The 21555-nt window shown below is 40.6% G+C and overlaps 1 protein-coding gene across 1 annotated transcript in view; it reads right to left on the reverse strand.

The window, feature by feature from the left end:
• The window catches only part of LOC138736611 (kelch-like protein 29), a 483106-nt gene that overhangs the window by 370372 nt on the left and 91179 nt on the right, over positions 1-21555 (reverse strand). Inside the window, exon 2 of the mRNA XM_069886405.1 lies at positions 10121-10231. The gene's annotated coding sequence lies outside the window, so the exon portion shown is untranslated. The remainder of the gene's footprint in view (positions 1-10120; positions 10232-21555) is intronic.

Below are 21555 nucleotides of genomic sequence, written 5' to 3' on the forward strand. Positions count from 1 at the left end.
GGAAGTTCAAATTTTACACAGACCACAAAGCACTTGCTTTTGCTTTCAGTTAGATGTCAGACTAGTGGTTAGCCAGACAACAGTGGCATCTGTCCTACATATCTGAATTTTCGACAGACATTGAACATATTACTGGCAAGTCCAATGTGGTAGCCGATGCCCTATCCCATCCGGCTATCCTTGCCGTGAATGACCCCATCCCAGGTATTGACTATGTGGCCCTGGCAGATGCACAGCAAGCAGTCGGCCTACAACTGGCGGACATCCAGATCGCCCCAGGTAACTGCATGCTGCTCTGCGACATCTTGACTGGTAAGCCATGCCCCATCATTCTGGTCACATGGAGGAGGTGAGTTTTTGATTCTGTCCACAATTTGGCTCACTCTGCTATCAGGACTACAGCTAGAACGGTGGCCAACATGCATGTCTGGCACAGCCTCTGTAAAGAGGTCACTCAGTGGCCAAGACATGTACTCAGTGCCAAGCAACCAAGGTCCTGACCAACATTAAAACTTTTGAACCAGCACTCCGCCGTTTCAGCCATGTGCACATAGATATTGTGGGCACCTACCTGTATCCAGAGGTACACGTTATCCATTCACCATGGTCAACCAGATGATTAGATAGCAAGAGGTGGTGCCACTACCTGAAATCTCCATGGAGACATGTGCACGGGCATTACTGAACAGCTGGGTAGCATGTTTCAGGGTCTCTGAACACTTAACATCTAACAGGCAGGCCCAATTCACTGCCTTGGCTGTGTAAAAAGTTCAGAACAGGAATGAGTGACTAATGTCTCCAAAGTGTAAATCCAATGCAAGAAAAGCTCTCTACAAACCTCCCTTGATGCCTACTTCAGGAAGTTTCATTGACTGACTAAATAAGAACCATATGTACCTGTTCCGACTTGCCTACAATTTCGACTTAAAGACAGAAATGGATCTCGTTCATAACCCAGGATCTGCCTATATACTCAGGTGATAAACCTGACAATAACTATTTCCAAGCATCAGACAAGTGTCCAACATCTTGTGCCAGAAGAAGAGTTTCATTCTTTTTGATGGAAAGAAGGCTACGGTGTGAGAAGTGGCTGTAATTTAGGTGAGGTGTAAGGATTCAAACATTTGTAAAGATATCAAGTCTTTGGCAATTCATTTTCCTATCAATGATATATTATTGTTAATTTCATAAATATGTAGAATCATGTTAAGGCATAGCAAGGAAACAGGATCTTCAGTCCATCAAGTTCACACTGACCATCAACCACCAAGTTACAATACTGCCTCCTTAATTATTAGTTCAAATTCACTGTCTCATGCACCATGATGCAGTGAAAGTTTGTTTTTCAAGCAGACATATCAAGTGTTGTACAATTAACACACAGTATAATAGCAGCGTTGTCTCCGCTCCATCCTCAACATCCATTGGAGCGCTTTCATCCCTAACATCGAAGTACTCGAGATGGCAGAGGTCGACAGCATCGAGTCCACGCTGCTGAAGATCCAGCTGCGCTGGATGGATCACGTCTCCAGAATGGAGGACCATCGCCTTCCCAAGATCGTGTTATATGGCGAGCTCTCCACTGGCCACCGTGACAGATGTGCACCAAAGAAAAGGTACAAGGACTGCCTAAAGAAATCTCTTGGTGCCTGCCACATTGACCACCGCCAGTGGGCTGATTACGCCTCAAACCGTGCATCTTGGCGCCTCACAGTTTGGCGGGCAGCAACCTCCTTTGAAGAAGACCGCAGAGCCCACCTCACTGACAAAAGGCAAAGGAGGAAAAACCCAACACCCAACCCCAACCAACCAATTTTCCCTTGCAACCGCTGCAACCGTGTCTGCCTGTCCCGTATCGGACTTGTCAGCCACAAACGAGCCTGCAGCTGACGTGGACTTTTACCCCCTCCATAAATCTTCGTCCGCGAAGCCAAGCCAAAGAAGAGAAGAAAGAATAGCAGAGTTACAGAGAAATATAAATTGGTAATGTTATTTTACTATCATGTGGTTCATTCAGGAGTCTGTCCTTGAATCTGATGGTACGTAAACTGTAAAGCCAGTTGCACATTTTCATCAAATTCCCCAGATTTGACCACTTATCTACACACTAGAGGTAATTTGCAGTTGGCAATTAAACTGAGTTATGATAGCAAACCAGAACATGCAGAGGAAACCCATGCAGTCACAGCAAGGTTGCGCAAACTCCACTCAAAATTGAATGGGAGTCTCCAGTATTGTGAAGCAGCAGCTCTGGGAGCTATCCCAATGTATCCATTGGTATAATGATGAAAGGAAGAAAATTATGCACATAAAAGCACTCTATCAAGGGAGCAACCTTCACTCAACATTGTTATATTCACTCCCATGAGGAGCACATTCTCTAACACATTAACAAATATTTTTACTGACACTCAAAACATGGCAATAAACATCAACTTCAATTATTGCCTGAGCCGGTTTGCTTTTGTTTAGCTGCATAGTTCATTGAACAAATAATTCAGATAGTGAATGGCAAAATAAAGCTCTGTATGGTTTTAAGTTCAATTTAGTGGGTTTTACTCATCTTTTCCCATCGAAGTAATGATGGTTGGATTTGGGAAGCATGGTTCAAGTCAAACTGCTAGAGTGCATGCACCAGGAGGTATTACCACAATTATAATGCACTGATGGTAAAAGCAGTATAAGGTGGATGAACTGCCAATTCTGTGGTCCTGCACCAATTGTTATTCCATCTCCCTTCTGATCTTGAGAAGTAGGAGAATTAAAAAGCAGCTGTTTGAGAACAATGTGCATATACAAAAAAACATTTCCCCAAGCATCAAGTGACATAGATTTGAAAAATAATAATATTCATAATTTATTTTATGCCCTTTCAAAAGAAGAGGCTTCTTTGTAAACAAAATACTGGGGAAACATTCTATTGTTCAATTAGAGATTCCATTACTTGATTTATTCAGAAATGTGATCAGGTAAAATTACACTCTCACTTCATATTTGCTCAATTCATTTATGACCCAATCCTGCTCCCTTGACCTGGGACTTCTGGTGATCAAGTGTCATCCATTCTATTCTTGCTGATGGAGTTCACCACCACCATCCTGGTCACTACATACATTCTCCCTCAGGCTAACATCTGTCTACAGCCATGAGAATGCATACCCTGACGCCTTCCAGATGTTGGGGACTACAACCAGGCCAACTGGGTCATTTCTAATGAACTATCACTAACATGCTACATGCAAAACCAGAGAAGCCAACACACTTGAACATTGCTACACCACCATGAAGAACGTCTACTGAGTCATCCCATGACCACACTTCAACAAATCTGATCACCAGACTGTACTTCTACTCCTAACATATAAGCAAACACTAAGGTCTACAGTACCAGTGGTGGAGATGGTGAAAGTATAGCCGAGGGAGCCAGAGGAATGCCTGCAGGACTGCTTTGAATTGGTGCAATAGACCATATTCTAAGGCTCATCCTCAATCCGAATGAATATGCCACAGGTATTACCATCTTCATCAAAACCTGCGTGGATGAATGTGTGCACAGGTGCAAATTCTTCAAGTTTCTTCAACCAGAAGCTGTGAATGAATCAGAAGATTCGCAACCTGCTGAGGTTAAGATTAATGAATTTATGACCGGTGATCCAGATCTCTACTGGAAGTCCAGATACAACCTGTGGATGGCCATCAAAGAAAAAAAAGAGGCAATTTTGAGGGAAGCTAGAGACAGAGACTCACCAGCTATGGTAGAGATTGCAGGCTACTACATCCTACAAGGCAAGGCCGAACACCATAAATGGCTGTGATAATTCAGCACCTGATGAGCTGAACAACTTTTACACTTGTTTGAAAAGAAGAACTCAACATTACCAATGATAATCCTTGCAGAAGCCAACATCAGAATATCCTTGAAGAGGGTGAATGCTCACAAGGTGTTAGGCCCTGATGGTGTGCCTGGCATGGTACTGAAAAATCAATGCCAACCAACTAGCCGGAGTGTTCACAGATATTTTCAATCTTATGTTGCCACAGTCGGAGGTTCCCAGCTGTTGCAAAACAGCATCAGTAATACCCGTTGCCCAAGAGGAGAAAGGTGGGCGGCCTCAATGACATTCACCCAGTAGACCTCACATCTACTCTGATGAAATGCTTTGAGAAGTTGGTCATGGCCAGAATCACTCTCATCAACATTGCTCCACAGCAGATTCAATAACACTGGCTCTCCACTCCATTCTGGATCACTACGTCAGGCTATCTTTCCTCAACTACCACTCAGATTTACACACCTTTAGTACCAGTCAAGAAGCTCCAAAACCTGGGCCTTGCACCCCCTCACCCTTGTAACTGTATCCTTAACCTCCTTATCAGTACAAATCATATAACCGTTCACGGAGCAGAAACAGGCACACATCCAACCCTCTCCCAAACGACAGAAGGGACCCTGCCGCAACCATCCCATTCGGAAGACTGCTCCACTCTGCCACCACTCACTGAGTGAAAAAGCCACCTCTAATATTTCTCCTAAAGTGTTGCTCCCTTACCCTTAACTCATGGCCTCTTGTTCCAACCTCCTCTCCAGAAACAATGTTTCCTCCTCCCTGACAATGAATAGATGCACACCTCGAGGATGCATGTAGCCCACTGTTCTACTCGCTCTACATCCACGACTCTGTGGCTAGACACAATTCAAATGCAATTTACAAATTTGCTGATGACACCACAGTCCTCGCAGAATCACAAACTCAGAGGAAGCAGATAGGAGGGAGACTGATCAGTTAGATGAGTGGTGTCACATCAACAACCTTGCACTCAACATTAACAAAACTAGGAGCTAATTGTGGACTTTAGAAGGGTGAAATCAGTGGCACTCATCTTCATTCCATCAAAGACATCTACAAGTGGCAGTGTCATAAGAAAGCAGCCTCTATCCTCAAGGACCCTCACCACCCAGGGCTTACCCTCTTCACACTTCTACCATCGGGAAGGAGGTACAGGAGCCTGAAGACAAACACCCAACAGTACAAAAACAGCTTCTTCCCCTCAGCCATCAGTTTTCTGAATGGACAATGAACCACAGACACGACTCACTTTCCTTTCTTTTTGCACTAATTTATTCATTTAAAAAATTATCTTATAATATTTGCACCTGTGACGCTGCTGCAAAACAACTAATTTTGTTATATGTTCATGACAATAAATTCTGATTCTGAAAAATGAAAGTAGACCCAAACCAACGAGCATTATTGCAGCTCTTTCACTCTTGAAATTGGAAAATAAATTTGGAGAAATCTTGAACTGACTGCTGCTTTATTATAACAAAGGCAAAATAAAACAAATAATGCAAACACTGAAGTTTTCAGTGACTTAATCACATCACACAAAGAGCTTAAGAAATCAGTTTAATTGCTTTGTCAGCAAAGTCTGCTTAACAATTCTTCGTACTTCGAAAATAATTAACTCTGAAATTCTTGTGGCTGTCCTGAGGATGTGAAAGGTACATAAATACTTTTATAAACTTCCCACGAAATGTTAGACTTTTCATTACACAAACACTTCACAAAATCATTAATTACTCTAAACATCAGAAGCTTCTTTCTTTTGTTGTCTTTGCCAAAGTGAATTAGTTCAAAACCATCACACTCTTACTAATGGAACTCAACAGATATTATTGTTTGGGTGTTCCATAAACTTTCTATCTAGGCTGCTCTCCCCAGATATCACTGACAATCATGTCTTTTGAAAATAATCACAATGAATGAACATCTAGCTATTCTTTTGAGAAACAGAAGCTAGTATCTGCATTACTCATGATTTGTAATTACTTGTGCAAAGCATAATACATTACCTCAAATAAACGAGATAATAATCCAAAATATTTTATACAACTTCAGCAACTACCAGGACAGTTGAACCAAGTTTATTTTTAAATCTGTATTGTAAACAACAAACGTGAGTGAAACTTTAGTTGAGCTGGCCCAGGTTTACTATTTGCAGAGAAACTTGCTGTAAAGACACAAGGTAATCACAAAACATATTAACATCATTTATTTTCTTTTGCATCAGTTTTCTTCCAAAGCTATAATTGATTTAAAAAAAGATCAGGGTAGGGATGCAATTGAAAACAAAAAATACCTTATAAACATTTGAAATCAATTTCACTCATGGAAGATTAGAGGGCCATCTGGTACCCTTCCATAACACACATGATAAATAGGTCAAATTCACAAGATTATTCCCACAGATTGTACGTTTTCTCCAACTCATTACGCTGCATTGAAATCCAATTATCTTTTTGAACCTCATTACAAGTCTGTGCATGCAAAGACAATGCCACATAGATGTGGAAAATTAAATGCAAGACCATGCAAAACATTAGTTTGCTGTGGCAATTTCAAATGTTTCCACCTGCTACACCTCAGTAGTTTGAATTTAAAAAAAATGTTTTAATCCATAATGCATAGTGGCCTTGGTGTTAAAAGTTACCTACAGGGGCTATAGAGGTCACAAACACATCTTATTATGCATGAAGATCAAAGTTGAAAATGCCTCCGTACATAACCAACATGATTGATAGTGAGTCTCCTTTTTAAGCAGTCCCTCAGAACCCAGGATGACTTGCATCCACTTCAGCTCAGTGGGTTTGGCTGTGACTGAAGAGATTACTGTGGACACATCAACAAGTGGACGCCCAATGGGCAGGCCTGGTAGGGAATGTACAATGTAAGATATACCCCCTGGTGTTTACACTGGGCTTTGATATGCTCCCAAAGCATGGTCTCCACTTGAATACCACCATTGATGTTCCTTCTCCACATGGAGCAGTTACAGACCAGGGATTTCCAAGAAGTCACAGTGGGGGGGGGGGGGGGGGGGGTGGATTACATTTTTCATGGAGCCTTTCAGCAAATCTTTGAATCTTTTTCTGTCTGTATAGACATCACTCCTATGACAAGTTGGAATAGCCAACAGGATGAGAAAGGTCTGGGTGGATCACTCATCTCCACTGTGAACTGATTTCAGCAGGCATTGGATTTGGGATAAATCCCTCAGATAGCTAAAAATGAATAAAATCACTTGAGCCTGATTTAGATGGATTAGGTTCAGCAAGTGGTCAATTTATACATAATGGTTTCAAATATTAAGATTATTATTTCTCTACAAAGTGTTTCATTGGGGGGAAGGAGTGCAGGGACAGTAAATTTATGTTTTTTGTAATTTAATCTTCAGAGCATATGTTATGCCAGTTATAAACCACAGAGGGTGACAAGCAGTTAAAATGCAAATGATCTAACTTTGATGTTAGATTTCCATAGACAGTAACAAAATAAGCAATTTGTTAACCTGCCACAAATATGAAAATAGCTCCCAAAATCTTCAATTTAAAAAAAAAATTCTTGCTGATATAGAGTAACTAGAGTTGAAATACTGGGACTGACAGACAGGAGACAGATTTTAAAATGAAAACTACAAGGGCTTTTGGCATGAATGCTACAAATACCAGAAGGCAAATAGAACTCATTCTGTTTAAGTAAAGAAAATGTAATATCTTTACCTTTTATTAAATTAAGCAAAAGCAACAAGTTCTACTAATTGAAGCAAGTTTTAAAAAAAAAACATTTGGGTTATCAATAGCCTTTTTCACATTGGCGAACCAGTAAATTAGCAGTTCAACGAACTGGTTTTAAATAGCTTTTTTTGCCATTCACACTGGACCAATGCTAAACGCCCTTTCACATTTACCACCCGGCATCCCAGAGCAAAGGGGTACCTATCCTCCAGCAGTGACGACCTGCCAACCCCCTGTTCTTTTCGCAATGGGCTAACTAGTACACAGATTCAAAATTAATCAGCGATGATACACCCTTCCTAGGTGGGTCATCCCCGGGGCGATCTGACACCTACATGCCGGTTCGTGAGCATTCACACTGGCACATTAACCAGTAGATTGGTAGTTAATTACGGAGTTAAAATGCCAGTGTGAACGGGGCTAAGGAGAATCATCTGCTGGCTCAGTGCTATTTTAATTCAAGGGCACCTTTAATTGCCTATCCTAAATTGCTCTTGTGCAGGTGATTGACCATTTGGTTAAATTGTGGTGCCAGAGTACAATTAAAATGGTTATCCAGTATTTAGATTGCACAATGACGTAAGAGTGTTGATAGATTTGTAAATGTAAAACGTGGAGGAGAATCAACAAGTTGTTTCCGTACATATGCTGACATGATTGGTGGCTGAAGTTAAATGTACTGTATGTACGAGAGAAGGTTTTAAAGCTTGCTTGTAATAAAAGAGCTTCTGTACTGAATCACTGCTATCATGCACTGATCACCTGTAATAAATTTTCCAAGGGGCTATGACTTTATGTGAGCTGGATCAGCTTTTCCTTTAAGCTTGCCAAGTGTGTTCTTAATCCTCAGTTGGAAACTTAATGCACCCCACATGATAAGAACTACAGAAATATGACATTCAAAAGGGTGATAATAAAAAGCAAATAAAAGAAGAAAATAGGGGTTTCTATCTGCACCGAATTTCTGGTCTCAAATTATTATAGATTTGGTGCATAATATTATTGACTTTCAGATCCTGAAATAAATTTTGTTGGACAAGAACCTACAATCAGCAGGGAAATAGCAGAATTTCCCACTGATCTCCCAATGTTCCCCACAAACATAGTAAGAACTTCTTTCTCGCACTTGAACAGCCACACATTAGTTCAGATGAATCCTTGGCACCCAGGAAAGATAATTGAGCTGACTGAATTAACATTAAATAGAGGTAGGAATCAGCCACATAGCACTTCAAACTGCACTTCTTAAAATCTGCTTGTTCGTGAGAACTTGGAACTCCTGATGAAATCAGCATTTACTATTCCTTCCCAATTGCCCGAACTGAGGAGGAAGCTTGGAGTTAACTACATCAAGTTATGCTCAGGCCCGAAAGGTCAAAAATTGATAATTTCTTTCTTCTAAACACATCAGAGAACTAGTTGGGTTTTATTTTTATAACAATCATTCAGTGATAGACTGAACATGAACAATATCAGAATTCTAATTTACTCAAATTTAAATCAGGACACGAGATCAATGGTTCAAGTCCCCAGAAACCTATTCAACAGATTAAGCACTAGTCAAACTCATTCTGCTCGAAGAACTCAGCAGGTCAAGTGGGAGAAGAAAAATGGTCAACATTTGGAGCTGAACCTCTTTATTGAAGCTCCAGATTAAGCTCTATGCCAACAGTGCCCTCTTTTCCAGTAGACCTATATTCTGCAATTCCCCAAATGTCCACAAATCTAACTCAATCTTGAATATACCTTTCTGCTGACCACATGGAATCCTCAGGGAAATGATTAATTCCAAAAATTTCTAATCCTACAAAGAAATTTCTCTTCATCTCAGTCCTAAATAGCTAATTCCTGATTCTGAGACTGTAACCTAGCTTCGAAAAAATACAAGCAGTTTAAATATCAAATGAAAATTTGAAAAGTCAAAACATATCTGGAATGATTAAATATTCATAATTTATTTTGTAAAGCCAAATAGCTTGCTAAGAACTATTATCATATATTATTCCATTTAAATAACATTCCAGCTGTGTAATATACAAATACACAAAAGATTTTCGGGTACTCCTCTCTGGGGCACCAAGTCTGAGAAACTTTAATTCATTTTAAGTCATGGCAACTCCACACCACGATGACAACTTTGGGTTTTCAAATGAAGCAATTAATACACTTGTAATCAGATTTATACATTGTATTTCACATCAAGAAGTAATTTATATCTTCATTGTTGGATAAGTATTACCAAATATTTCAGGGGATTAAATTTGATGGCCATCAAAAATAGGTACTGATATAGTGATGCCAACTTGATACTCTCTGCTAATTTCCCAATGGCTACATGCGATCAGCACGGACTACATTCTACTGTTTCTAAGCATCATGGAAGCTAATAACGCAAGTGGCTGCCAACAATTAACCCTAACTTGAATTCTTAAAGCCAACCCACATTCCAAAAAGCAGAAGCCATTTTTGGTGGGAAGTCATTGCAAAGTGGAAACATGTCACATCAAGGGAGAACATTGCCTACAGAACTTTAAAAAAAAATACCTTAAGGAGTCTTGATGGATGAGGTGGGGTACTTGGAGGAGTGCATAAAAATCGCCGAGAGGCAAATAATCCAAACTTGTGGTTGTTACTGCAGAAATTAAGCACCAGAAGCTGCAAAAAAATCAAGTACAAAGAACACATTTCTTGTATTCATGTTGGTCTTTAACATGTGTTCATAATCTTTCAAATGACATTTCCCACCATGTACACTGGTTAGCTTGTGCATTGCTCAATAACATTGTCCCATATTGTAACTCAGCAATGTTCTTTATCAATCAGGATCTGTACCTCACATACTCTCACAAACTGCACCCTGGCATTCAGCAGGGCCCGAGCACCAGAGGACTCCACCACCCCCTCCCGCTGCCCACCCTCCCCAAGTAGTCCAGATATTGGTAAGACCTTCGAAGTGTATCAGTCAACTGCACCATGATATGTGAAGTACTCCACACTACTCATTGGATTCATACATTACAGACTGGGGAGAAAAAAAAACAGCTTCTTGGGGCCAAAGTCACAGACAGGACTGATGAATGCATGCAAGAAGATTGTCTGGAAGTACTGCACACTTTGCTGGGCTTGTTCGCATTCTCTAAAGTGCCATAATCATTGCTGGATTGTCCTCGATCTGTCAATGGCTAGAGTTTATCTGGAATTTATGAGAATGTAACAATTTTTCAATGAGATTTTGACAACTTTTGATGCATTTCTCTTTTCTTCTCACAATCCTTGAAGTGTTGGAGCTTGGTGTAGAGTGACTGTTTCAGGACCAGGTGTCAGGCACAATAATGATCTGATTTATCCACCATCATTACTCAATTCTCAGAGGGTTCATTGCTGGGAATAATGGCCTGAGAAAGAATGTGACATCAGTTTGCTTGCCTTGCCAGTGGATTTGAAGAATTGATGATGGTCCTGCAGTCCACATCTCTGAGGTGTACTAGAAAGCAGAAATTCAAGGCTTGCTCCATGAATTCTTTTCCTCAGAAGACCAATGACTCATGTACTAGAAGCAGTGGAGATTTGCATTATCCAGGTGGAAAGCACTAGAGGTCATTATTAGAAGATGACTGCCACAAAATGCAAACATTAAAGTGCTGAGAATATGAACAAGTCACAAAGAGCAATGGTTGAAGCATTTAAAGCAATGCTAGATGAGTATATGATGCAGAGAACTAAAGGATTTGCTGATAGATTTTGGGACAAAGATCAACAATGATCTGAATAGCTCTTTTATTTCAGGCATCATTGAAAAATGGCAACTCTGTCAACAGCAGCACTGCTGCTGGTCTAGATTAAGGAGAGCAGGCAGCGGAGATACAGCACTGCTCTAAAGGGTTCAACCACGTGATCCAAATGTCAACATCACCGTGCAGGTTTTAAATGAGCCAAATGTGTTTTATTTTAAAATCCTGTAACCACAGACTTTGTGCCCAAGATGGTGGTACCCATGTTCAGCAGCAGTAATGAGCAGTTGCAGAATCCAGGGAAGCAGTGGACCAGCACAGGGCATTAGAAATGGGGAGAACATCCCACTTTGAAAAGAAGGAGAAGAGATACCCCACCTGCAGTGGACTAGCAAAGGGCTCAGCAGCTGAGGGACAGGTACAGGCCGCGGTCAATTTGCGGTGGGAAACCCGCTCTGGCTGCGGACTACTGGAGACTGACTCATGGGAACCAGGTATCAGAGCCAGGAATTGAGAAGTTGTTGGAGGAAAGAAGGGCTCCCAAAGGGTTTTGGGCATTAAAGGCTTTGTGATCATATTAGAGGTTTGGATCTGGAGTTTGGGTTGCCGATGAATCAAACAGGAGTCTGTCTGGCTGAAGCAGCTGCAGAGTGCTGGAGATGAATCCACGGACACTCACCGACTCTGAAGCGACTCTCTTTTGCTTCTTTTTGCTCATATTGCAAGGGGCGGCGGGCAACACTAATGGAACCTCTTTGTCTTCCTTACGCCAGGCAGAAGGCAATATTGTTTAATTTTATTTGTTTTGTAGTATTAGATGATATTAAATGATTTTTGAATCTTGAATCCCACACAAGATTATCTTCTGAAATTCAGATGCTGAGCCAATTTCTTGGACTACTTCAGAACTGTGAAGATATTTTCTGACTGGTGGTTTTCACAATTTCAAAGTAATACTGAAAGAATAACATGATGATAATGGGAACACATACAAGTGATGCATTTTCAAATGCCTGAGGTAGAAGTTATTGGCTTGTTAATCTTGGAGTTCCTGCATATTAATTTGTTGATTGATTGTGGCCACATTTTGCAGTTGGATCAATGACAAAAGAATACCAGCCTCTAATTTCTATTTTAATTGCAGTATTTTTGAGACTGATCTAGACATACTTATGATCAAAAATGAAGTTTGATAGATATTGATGACCACAGATTTGGTAACGTCAAAGCTGAGAATGGGAAGGAAAAATGGAAAATGTTGACTAGTTAAACACTTGCTCTTTCCCACATATCACCAATTTTGTGGAATTTACATGCACAATATTGTTCAAAGTACTGAATTCCATTCAATATATAGTACTGATATTGTAACCAATATCAAACTCATACTTGATAGCTCAGGTGCTGGTGTCTTGGAAAATATCAACAACATTAAAAAATAACAGCATACATTTATAGTGCTGCCATAGTGGACTGAATTGCTTCCTTTTATGTGCAAGACACAAAAGTGCTGGAGAAACTCAGCTGGTCACACAATATTCATAGGAAGAAAAAGGTAATCAATGTTTTGGCCCGAGGATTCTTTCTCAGCTGTGTTATTCTATGATTTTCCGATACATCTATAATGTACAGTAGATGCTTTACAAAAAAACAATGGGAAACATGCAATTCCACATAATAACAATGGAGTGCAAAGTAGAATTGCAAGTCTGAGTCTAGAAGAAAATTCTTGCTTTACCTTCTCTATTAATGAATCTAATTCTACTTCTATCATCTTCTGTAAACAATCCAGTAATGGCATTGATCTCAGTATTCAATACTTACTGAAAACTTCCCAATGATTCTATATGAACAACTAAAATTATGAGTGCTTAAATCCTTCTTGAAATAATTAGCTATCTAAGGATAATTGCATCAAACTATTATACACAGGGTAATTCAGTACAAGTTTTTCATCACATTGTACCTGGTACAATTAAAGCAAATATCATCCTCATCTATTCAGTGCAAAGCTGAAACTATCAGTGAACAACTTCTGCATTGGTGGGAGTTCAATACAATAACCAATTGTTAACCCAATTACTAATTGTCCCTGTACCTGGTACAATGAGAAGGGTTCTTCCTCGAGCAGTCTAGCAATATGAAACATACCTGGTACAATGAGAAGGGTTCTTCCTTGAGCAGTCTAGCAATGTGAAATATACATACAGCCAAACAAAGTAGATGGCCAAGAGAACAGTTACAGAGTCTAGAGTTACAATGAAAAATATTAAATACTACATAGCAAGGTCAGCACGAGAGCACTGTTATGGGGTTCATTCAGGAGACTGATGGCTGTGGGGATAAAACTATACTTAAGCTTCTTGATCCATGATTTCACTCTTAAACCTTCTACCCAATGGGAAGAGGAAGAAAAGAGTTTGTCTATAGTGAGATGTGTCCTTCACTATGTTGGCTTCCTTTCCTAGGCAGTGGGAGGAGGATTTTGTGTAATATTCTGAGCAGCACTCACCACCTTCTGCTAATTCATCCAATCTTGGCAGAGCAGCTTTCATTCCATGCTATGCTACATCTAGCTAGTAGCCTTTTGATTACGCACCTGTAGAAGTTGTTGAGGGAAACTGGGGACATTCTGAATTTCCTTCAGAAAATAGAGGCAGTGGTGTGGTTTCTTGACTGTTTTATCAATGTTGTTGGTTCAGGCCAGATCACTAGAAATGTTTACTCCCAGCAAACTGAAGCCATCTACCGTCTCCTCTTGAACTCCATTTATGTGGACAGAAGAGTGGGCTCTACCCCACTTTCCTGAAATACATAACCAGCTGCTTTTTCTGGCTGACATGGGTATCTTGGCAAAGTACTGTGCCTTCTTTCTGTTAACTTCCACCCACCAGCTTGATTCTGAAGCTGTAAAAAACTGCAAATGGACCCTGAAAAAGCAAGATTTTAAAACTCAGCCTGAATCTAAATGATGCAACTATTTCCCCAACATGACACGAGGTTCAAGCTTCAATTTATTGTCATGTAATAAAAACAGTCATATTATACAAACTTGCTATAAGGCAGACATTTTTCTCATCAGCAGAAATTTTTTTCCTGAAGTGTCTCTGCAGTCAGAGAAAGAGAAGCAAAAAAAGAAATTCCTCCTGAGAATCCCTAGATTTGCTTCCAGTGCTACTAGCCACACAGAGTCCAAACCGTCAACAGTCCAAGCTCCAGATCTGAACCTCCAATGACATTAGGAAGCCTCAACATTCTCTCGCATCCCAGTTCCAATATCTGGTTCCCATTCAGCCAGTTTTGAGCCAATCTCCAATAGTCAGCAGCATGATGCGATTCCCTTGACTACAGTCTCCACCAGCCTCCTTGGGTCCTTCAGACACAAAGCACCTCACAAGTCCGCCACCATGGTCACCATCCCATAGGTGGTCTCTTCTGCTTCTCCTTCTCAGATGGGTAGTGGGGTGGTCTCTCTGTTTTCTGGTACCCTGCGCCAATCCTCCACTTCCCTGGAGTCTGGAACCTCTCACGGCTGCTGCCTATCATAGGCACCACCATCTTGGGTCCAGACCTCCCAGTCGCAGGATTTTAATAAAACTACCGTCGGGTCCCTTAATAGGCCATTCAAAGCCTGTATGGTACTGCTGGCAGTCGCTCTGGGCAGTTGGACTCCAAGGGAGTGCTGTGTCTCTACTTCCTGCTCTCATGGGTTCACACTAGTGGCAGCGCTGCTGTTACATGTACAAAAATGTTCAGTGCAATTCAAAGGCCAACTTGCACCTTCACGTTGAGGCAAACAAGGAAACAACATTCAATTGGATTAACAAGTTCGTCTAATGTAAAGAGGTACAAATTAGCCCCTCTTTTGGGAAATAATCTGACTGGAAAGTACATGCACTGTTTTTTTTTTGGCAGCTTTTATTTCAAGTCCCATTTACTTTGCAGCTACACTCCTGTTCGGCTCCAAATCATGGGTCCTCTACCGGCATCACCTACGGCTCCTAGAACGCTTCCACCAGCGTTGTCTCCGCTCCATCCTCAACATTCATTGGAGCGCCTTCATCCCTAACGTCGAAGTACTCGAGATGGCAGAGGCCGACATCATCGAGTCCACGCTGCTGAAGATCCAGCTGCGCTGGGTGGGTCACATCTCCAGAATGGAGGACCATCGCCTTCCCAAGATCATGCTATATGGCGAGCTCTCCACTGGCCACCGTGACAGAGGTGCACCAAAGAAGAGGTACAAGGACTGCCTAAAGAAATCTCTTGGTGCCTGCCACATTGACCACCGCCAGTGGGCTGATATCGCCTCAAACCGTGCATCTTGGCGCCTCACAGTTCGGCAGGCAGCAACCTCCTTTGAAGAAGACCGCAGAGCCCACCTCACGGACAAAAGACAAAGGAGGAAAAACCCAACACCCAACCCCAACCAACCAATTTTCCCCTGCAACCGCTGCAACCGTGTCTGCCTGTCCCACATCGGACTTGTCAGCCACAAATGAGCCTGCAGTTGGCGTGGACATTTACCCCCTCCATAAATCTTCGTCCGCGAAGCCAAGCCAAAGAAAGACTCTATTAACCGCCTTGCAAGTAAGCCCATTTAAGGTTTGCATTTTGTACCCCAATACACATTGTATTGATTCCATGCTATAAATGTACCCATGATATACCAGTCACTAACCCTATATGATTACAGATGAGCGATGTAGACCTTTACACTCTGAAATATTGACTATACCTGGCATTTTTGCAGCATGGTAGATGAGCACCTTAATGTTTCAAGAAAAATTAGATCCTATTTTCAGTCATTGAGAATACACTCCTCCATTTACTTCTTGACATGTATTCAACATTTTGAACTTGAATGTGATCCTTAAATAATTAGTGTGTATATATTGTAACTGCCTTAATTAGATGTACTGAACACTATACTACCTACCCATGGCATTAACCAGACAGACCTGACAGGTGAGACAATGATGAATTGCAGAGATTGCTATCCATGAAAATCTATTGAATAAAAGTACAAAGCATACACAAATGGCATTGAACCAATCACTGAAACATTGAAAAAATGAATGAACTTCAGAATGCTTAGGAGTTTCTCTAGCACTTTTGTGTACTGCACTAGTTCCCCAGCATCTGCAAGCTTCTTATTTATTTACTTCTATGATCTTCTGGTTCTAATAATGAGCATGTTCAGAGGTAAACAATGGTACTCAAAGGAGACGTCTACAGCAATGTAAAGAAGTGTCAGGATCCTTCGTTACCACAATCATGTATCCTTCCTTAGTACTAGTATTCATCAACATCTTGACCGAGGTGATTCTTAGGACTTTCAGTTCAGCCCCAGCCAAGATCTCTATATGCAGATTCAATCACCTCTCCTCCTGAATGGTTCGCTTTCTGCATCCTATGCTTCACCATCTCTACCAGGCATCAATCCCTCTGGTTCTCTCTCTTTCCCTCCCACAGCTCTGAGCTTCGCTTTCTCAAATGTGCTGTAGATTGCAATTCTATTTCATCCATTATTTGATCCAAATTTTGGAAACTTACCCAAATTCAGGCTCCTATGCTCTGCAGTAATTCCCTCCTTTTCTGGCTCCTGTATTTCCTCAGGACTTCTTAACTCTCCCTCCCAACTCCAGGCTCTAGATACTTTACCGGTAATATGCCACTCTACTGTCCTACCCCTGGCTTTTTCTCCTTCTTTCATCACCACTCTTATTAAAGAACCCCACTCTCCCCTAACCTTGCATTCCACCCTCAGCACAGTTCTTTCTCTTCCTCCTCCACTCTTTCCTCTGAGCTCCTCCATCTCCACAATCCCTCTCCTCCATTTTTCTGATACAAAGCTTGGCTTCTTGATGGAACAATGTTCTGACCAGTTTTGTTCCATTGATACTTTCATTCATCTGGCAGAACTCATTCTCACCCTGAATATCTCTGTTAAAACCTCTAATTTTCTTTCAAATCAAGAAGTTTGTCATTGGCAATGTGGAACAGTCCTTGTTCTGCACCTATCCTAGAACCACATCCCAATTCATGCTCCAGTACATTGATGACTATATGGAGCTATTTCCTGCATCAGTGCAGAACTCATCAATTTTATCAATTTGACTACTAACCTCAAATTCACTTGGACAATTTCTGACACTTACCCCTCTCTCTGTCTCCATCTCAGGATGGAGGCATTTACCACAAACCCACAGACTTGCACAGCTACCTAGACAACTACATCCCTTCTCACCATTTCTCCTGAAAAGATGTCATCCTTTTTTCCACCTCCTCAGTTCTTTGTTGGGCCTTCTGTTCCAGGACATTTTTTCAGGGAATGTGGCTTCCCTCTGCTGTGGTCAATAGAAATATCTCTCCATTTCCTCAGTTTCTCTGAGTTTTGCTCTCACAATCTGACACCCCCACCCCCCTCAAAGAAACAGGGATAGGGTTCCTCTGATCCTTGCCTTTCACACCACCTGCATATCATAGGAACTTAGGAAGTAGGAACAGGAGTAGACCAAAAATGACCCATCGAGCCTGCTCTGCCATTCAATAAGATCATGGCTAATCTAATTTGTGACCCAACTCCACCTACCTGCCTTCTCCACATATCCCCTAATTCCTCTATCATGTAAAAATTTATCTAACTGAATTTTAAATATGTCTAATGAAGTAGCCTCAACCACTTCCCTGGATAGAGAATTCCAAACATTCACTACTCTCTGGGAAAATCTATTTTTCCTCATCTCTGTCCTAAATCTACTCCCCCGAATCTTGAGACTGAGTCCTCTCATTTTAGTTTCCCCGGCCAGCTCAAAAAACCTTCCTACATCTATCCTATCCATACCCTTCATAATCCGATATGTTTCTATAAGATCTCCTCTCATTCTTCTGAACTCGAGCAAATACAATCCTAAATGATTTAATCTTTCATCATAAGTCAACCCCTTCATCCCAGGGATCAACCTAGTAAACCTCCTCTGGACTGTCTCCAAAGCCAGTATATCCTTCCTCAAATATGGAGACCAGAACTGGACAGTATTCCAGGTGCAGTCTCACCAGTACTTTGTACAGTTGCAACATTACCTCCCTACTCCTGAATTCAATTCCTCTAGCGATGAAGGCCAACATTCCATTTGCCTTCTTAATAACCTGCTGCACCTGCAACCTAACTTTTTGCGATTCATGCACAAGCACTCCCAAGTCTCTCTGAACAACAGCATGCTGTAGTTTTTTCACCCTTTAAATAATATTCAGCTCTTTTATTTTTCTTGCCAAGGTGGATAACCTCACACTTACTAACATTGTACTCTATCTGCCAAACCTTTGCCCACTCATCCAGCTTAACTATATCCCTCTGCAGACTCTCCACATCCTCATTACAATTTGTTCTTCCACTCAATTTAGTGTCATCCGCAAACTTGGCTACACCACATTTTGTCCCCTCCTCCAAGTCATCAATGTAAATGATGAACAGTTGTGGGCCAAACACCGACCCCTGCAGCATCCCACTTTCCACTCTCTGCCAACCTGAAAAACTCCCACTTATCCCGACTCTCTGCCTCCTGTCAGACAACCAATTTTTGATCCATGCCAATATACTTCCCCGGACTCCACTTTCCTGTAACTTACTGAAAAGTCTCTTGTGCGGCACCTTATCAAACGCTTTCTGGAAATCCAAATACACAACATCAACCTGTTCCCCTCTATCCACCGCACCCATTATATTTTCAAAGAATCCCAACAAGTTTCTAAAACCATGCTGCGTCTGCCTGATTGAATCCTTACGTTACACTATTTCATCTTTAATGACGGCTTCAAGCATTTTTCCAAATACAGATGTCAAGCTAATTGGCCGATAATTTCCAGTCTTCTGCCTACATCCCTTCTTAAAAAGTGGCGTGACATTTGCTGTCTTCCAGTCTGCCGAGACCTGCCCAGAATCCAAGGAATTTTGGTATATGACCACCAATGCATCAACTATAACTTCTGCCATTTCCTTCAGAACCCTTGGATGCATAACATCAGGACCAGGTGATTTGTCTGGCTTTAGTCCCATTAGTTTCTCCATCACTACTTCCTTTGTAACAACTATTTTATCAAGGCCCTCCCCAACATTCACATCCTTAACTCCACACTTGGGCATGCTGAACGTGTCTTCCACCGTGAAGACTGACAAAATATTTGTTCAATGCCTCAGCCATTTCCTCATGTTTTGCTACCAGTTTTCCTTTTTCATCCTCCAAGGGTCCTATATTAACTCTGGCCACCCTCTTCTATTTATTTATATATATATATATATATATATATATATATATATATATATATATATATACACACACACATATATATATATACATATATATATATATATACACACACACACATATATATATATACATATATATATATACATATATATATATATACACACACACACATATACTTATATATATATATATATACTTATATATATATATATACTTATATATATATACTTATATATATATACTTATATATATATATACTTATATATATATATACTTATATATATATATATACTTATATATATATACTTATATATATATATATACTTATATATATATATATATATATACTTATATATATATATATACATATATACTTATATATATACTTATATATATATAAAATTTTTTGCTTTCTGTTTTTATATTTTGTGCCAATTTACTTTCTTAATCCTTTTTCCCATTTCTTATTACCTGCTTTGTAACCCCTTGTTGTCTCTTAAAGTTATCCCAATCTTCCAGTTTCCCACTGCTCTTTGCAGCTTTGTACACCTGCGTCTTCAATTTTATACTCTTCTTTATTTCCTTTGTTAACTACGGTTGATTTTTCCCTCCCTTGCTGCCCTTTTTCCTGACCGGAATATATTTTTGTTGAGCATTACAAAATATTTCTTTGAAAATCTTCCACTGTTCCTCAACTGTTTCATCAATTAGCCTGTGCTCCCAGTCCACTCTGCCAAATTCCTCCCTCATTCTATGGTAGTCACCCCTGTTTAAGCATAATATATTAGTTTTAGATCTAACTATTTACCCTTCCATCTGAATGAGAAATTCAATCATTCTATGATCACTATTTCCCAGATGGTCTCTGACTATTACATCATTTACTCTACCTATCTCATTGCACAACACTAGATCCAGGAGAGCATTTTCTCTTGTGGGTTCCTTCACATGCTGCTCAAGAAAGCTATCGTGGATGCATTCTATGAAGTCCTCTTCCAGACTCCCATGACCAACTTGATTTTCCCAATCTATGTGGAAGTTAAAATCCCCCATGACTACTGCCATATAATTATTACATGCCTCACTTATCTCTCTATTTATTTTCTGTGCCACAAAACTATTGTTATTTGGTGGGCGATAGATAACACCCACCAATAATTTTTTTCCCTTTGTTATTCTTTATCTCTACCCAAATGGACTCAACATTATGCTCTTTAGATCTTATATCATCCCTCACTATTGCCTGGAGCTCATCTTTGATTAAGAGTGCAACTCCACCTCCCTTACCATCCTGTCTATCTCTTTGCACCACCTGATACCCTTGAAAGTTTAATTCCCCTTTATGGTCACCTTGTAGCCATGTTTCCGTGATGGCTACCAAATCATAGGCACGGGTACCAATTTGCGCCTCAAGTTCACTAAACTTATTTCTAATACTGCGGGCATTCAGATAAAGTGCCCTTATGCTCTTTGTCCTTTTAATATCTAGTGACTTCTGTAACCTTTTCTTTTGATTTTTCTGCCCACTATTTTTCTTTGTAAATTTCTTAACATCATTTATCATTGACCCGAAAACTCACTGCACCATCTGATTTTTTACTTTCTCCTCCCAACATTACTTTTCCTATTTTACTTTTTTGGCCATTTCTTTATCTTCCCTACCCTTTTCCCTATCACTCGGGTTCCCATATTCCTGCCAAAATAATTTCTGCCAACTGTAACTGGACCCCACCACCAACGATATCTACCTCTTCCCACCTCTGATCTCAATCCACAGTGATCAGTCCCTTCATGATTCACTTGACCACTCATCCCTCACTCTCCCCTCCAACCACAGGAAATGCAGTACTGGCTCTTACACCTCTCCCTCACCACCAGTCATGGACCTAAAGAGCCCTTCCACATAAGGCAAAGATTCAGATGAATATCTCAACAATGTATCTAGTGCTCCTGACAAGGTGTTCTCTTCATCAGTGAG

The sequence above is a fragment of the Narcine bancroftii genome, chromosome 6 (assembly GCF_036971445.1).
Source record: "Narcine bancroftii isolate sNarBan1 chromosome 6, sNarBan1.hap1, whole genome shotgun sequence".
In the NCBI taxonomy this organism is placed as follows: Eukaryota; Metazoa; Chordata; class Chondrichthyes; order Torpediniformes; family Narcinidae; genus Narcine; species Narcine bancroftii.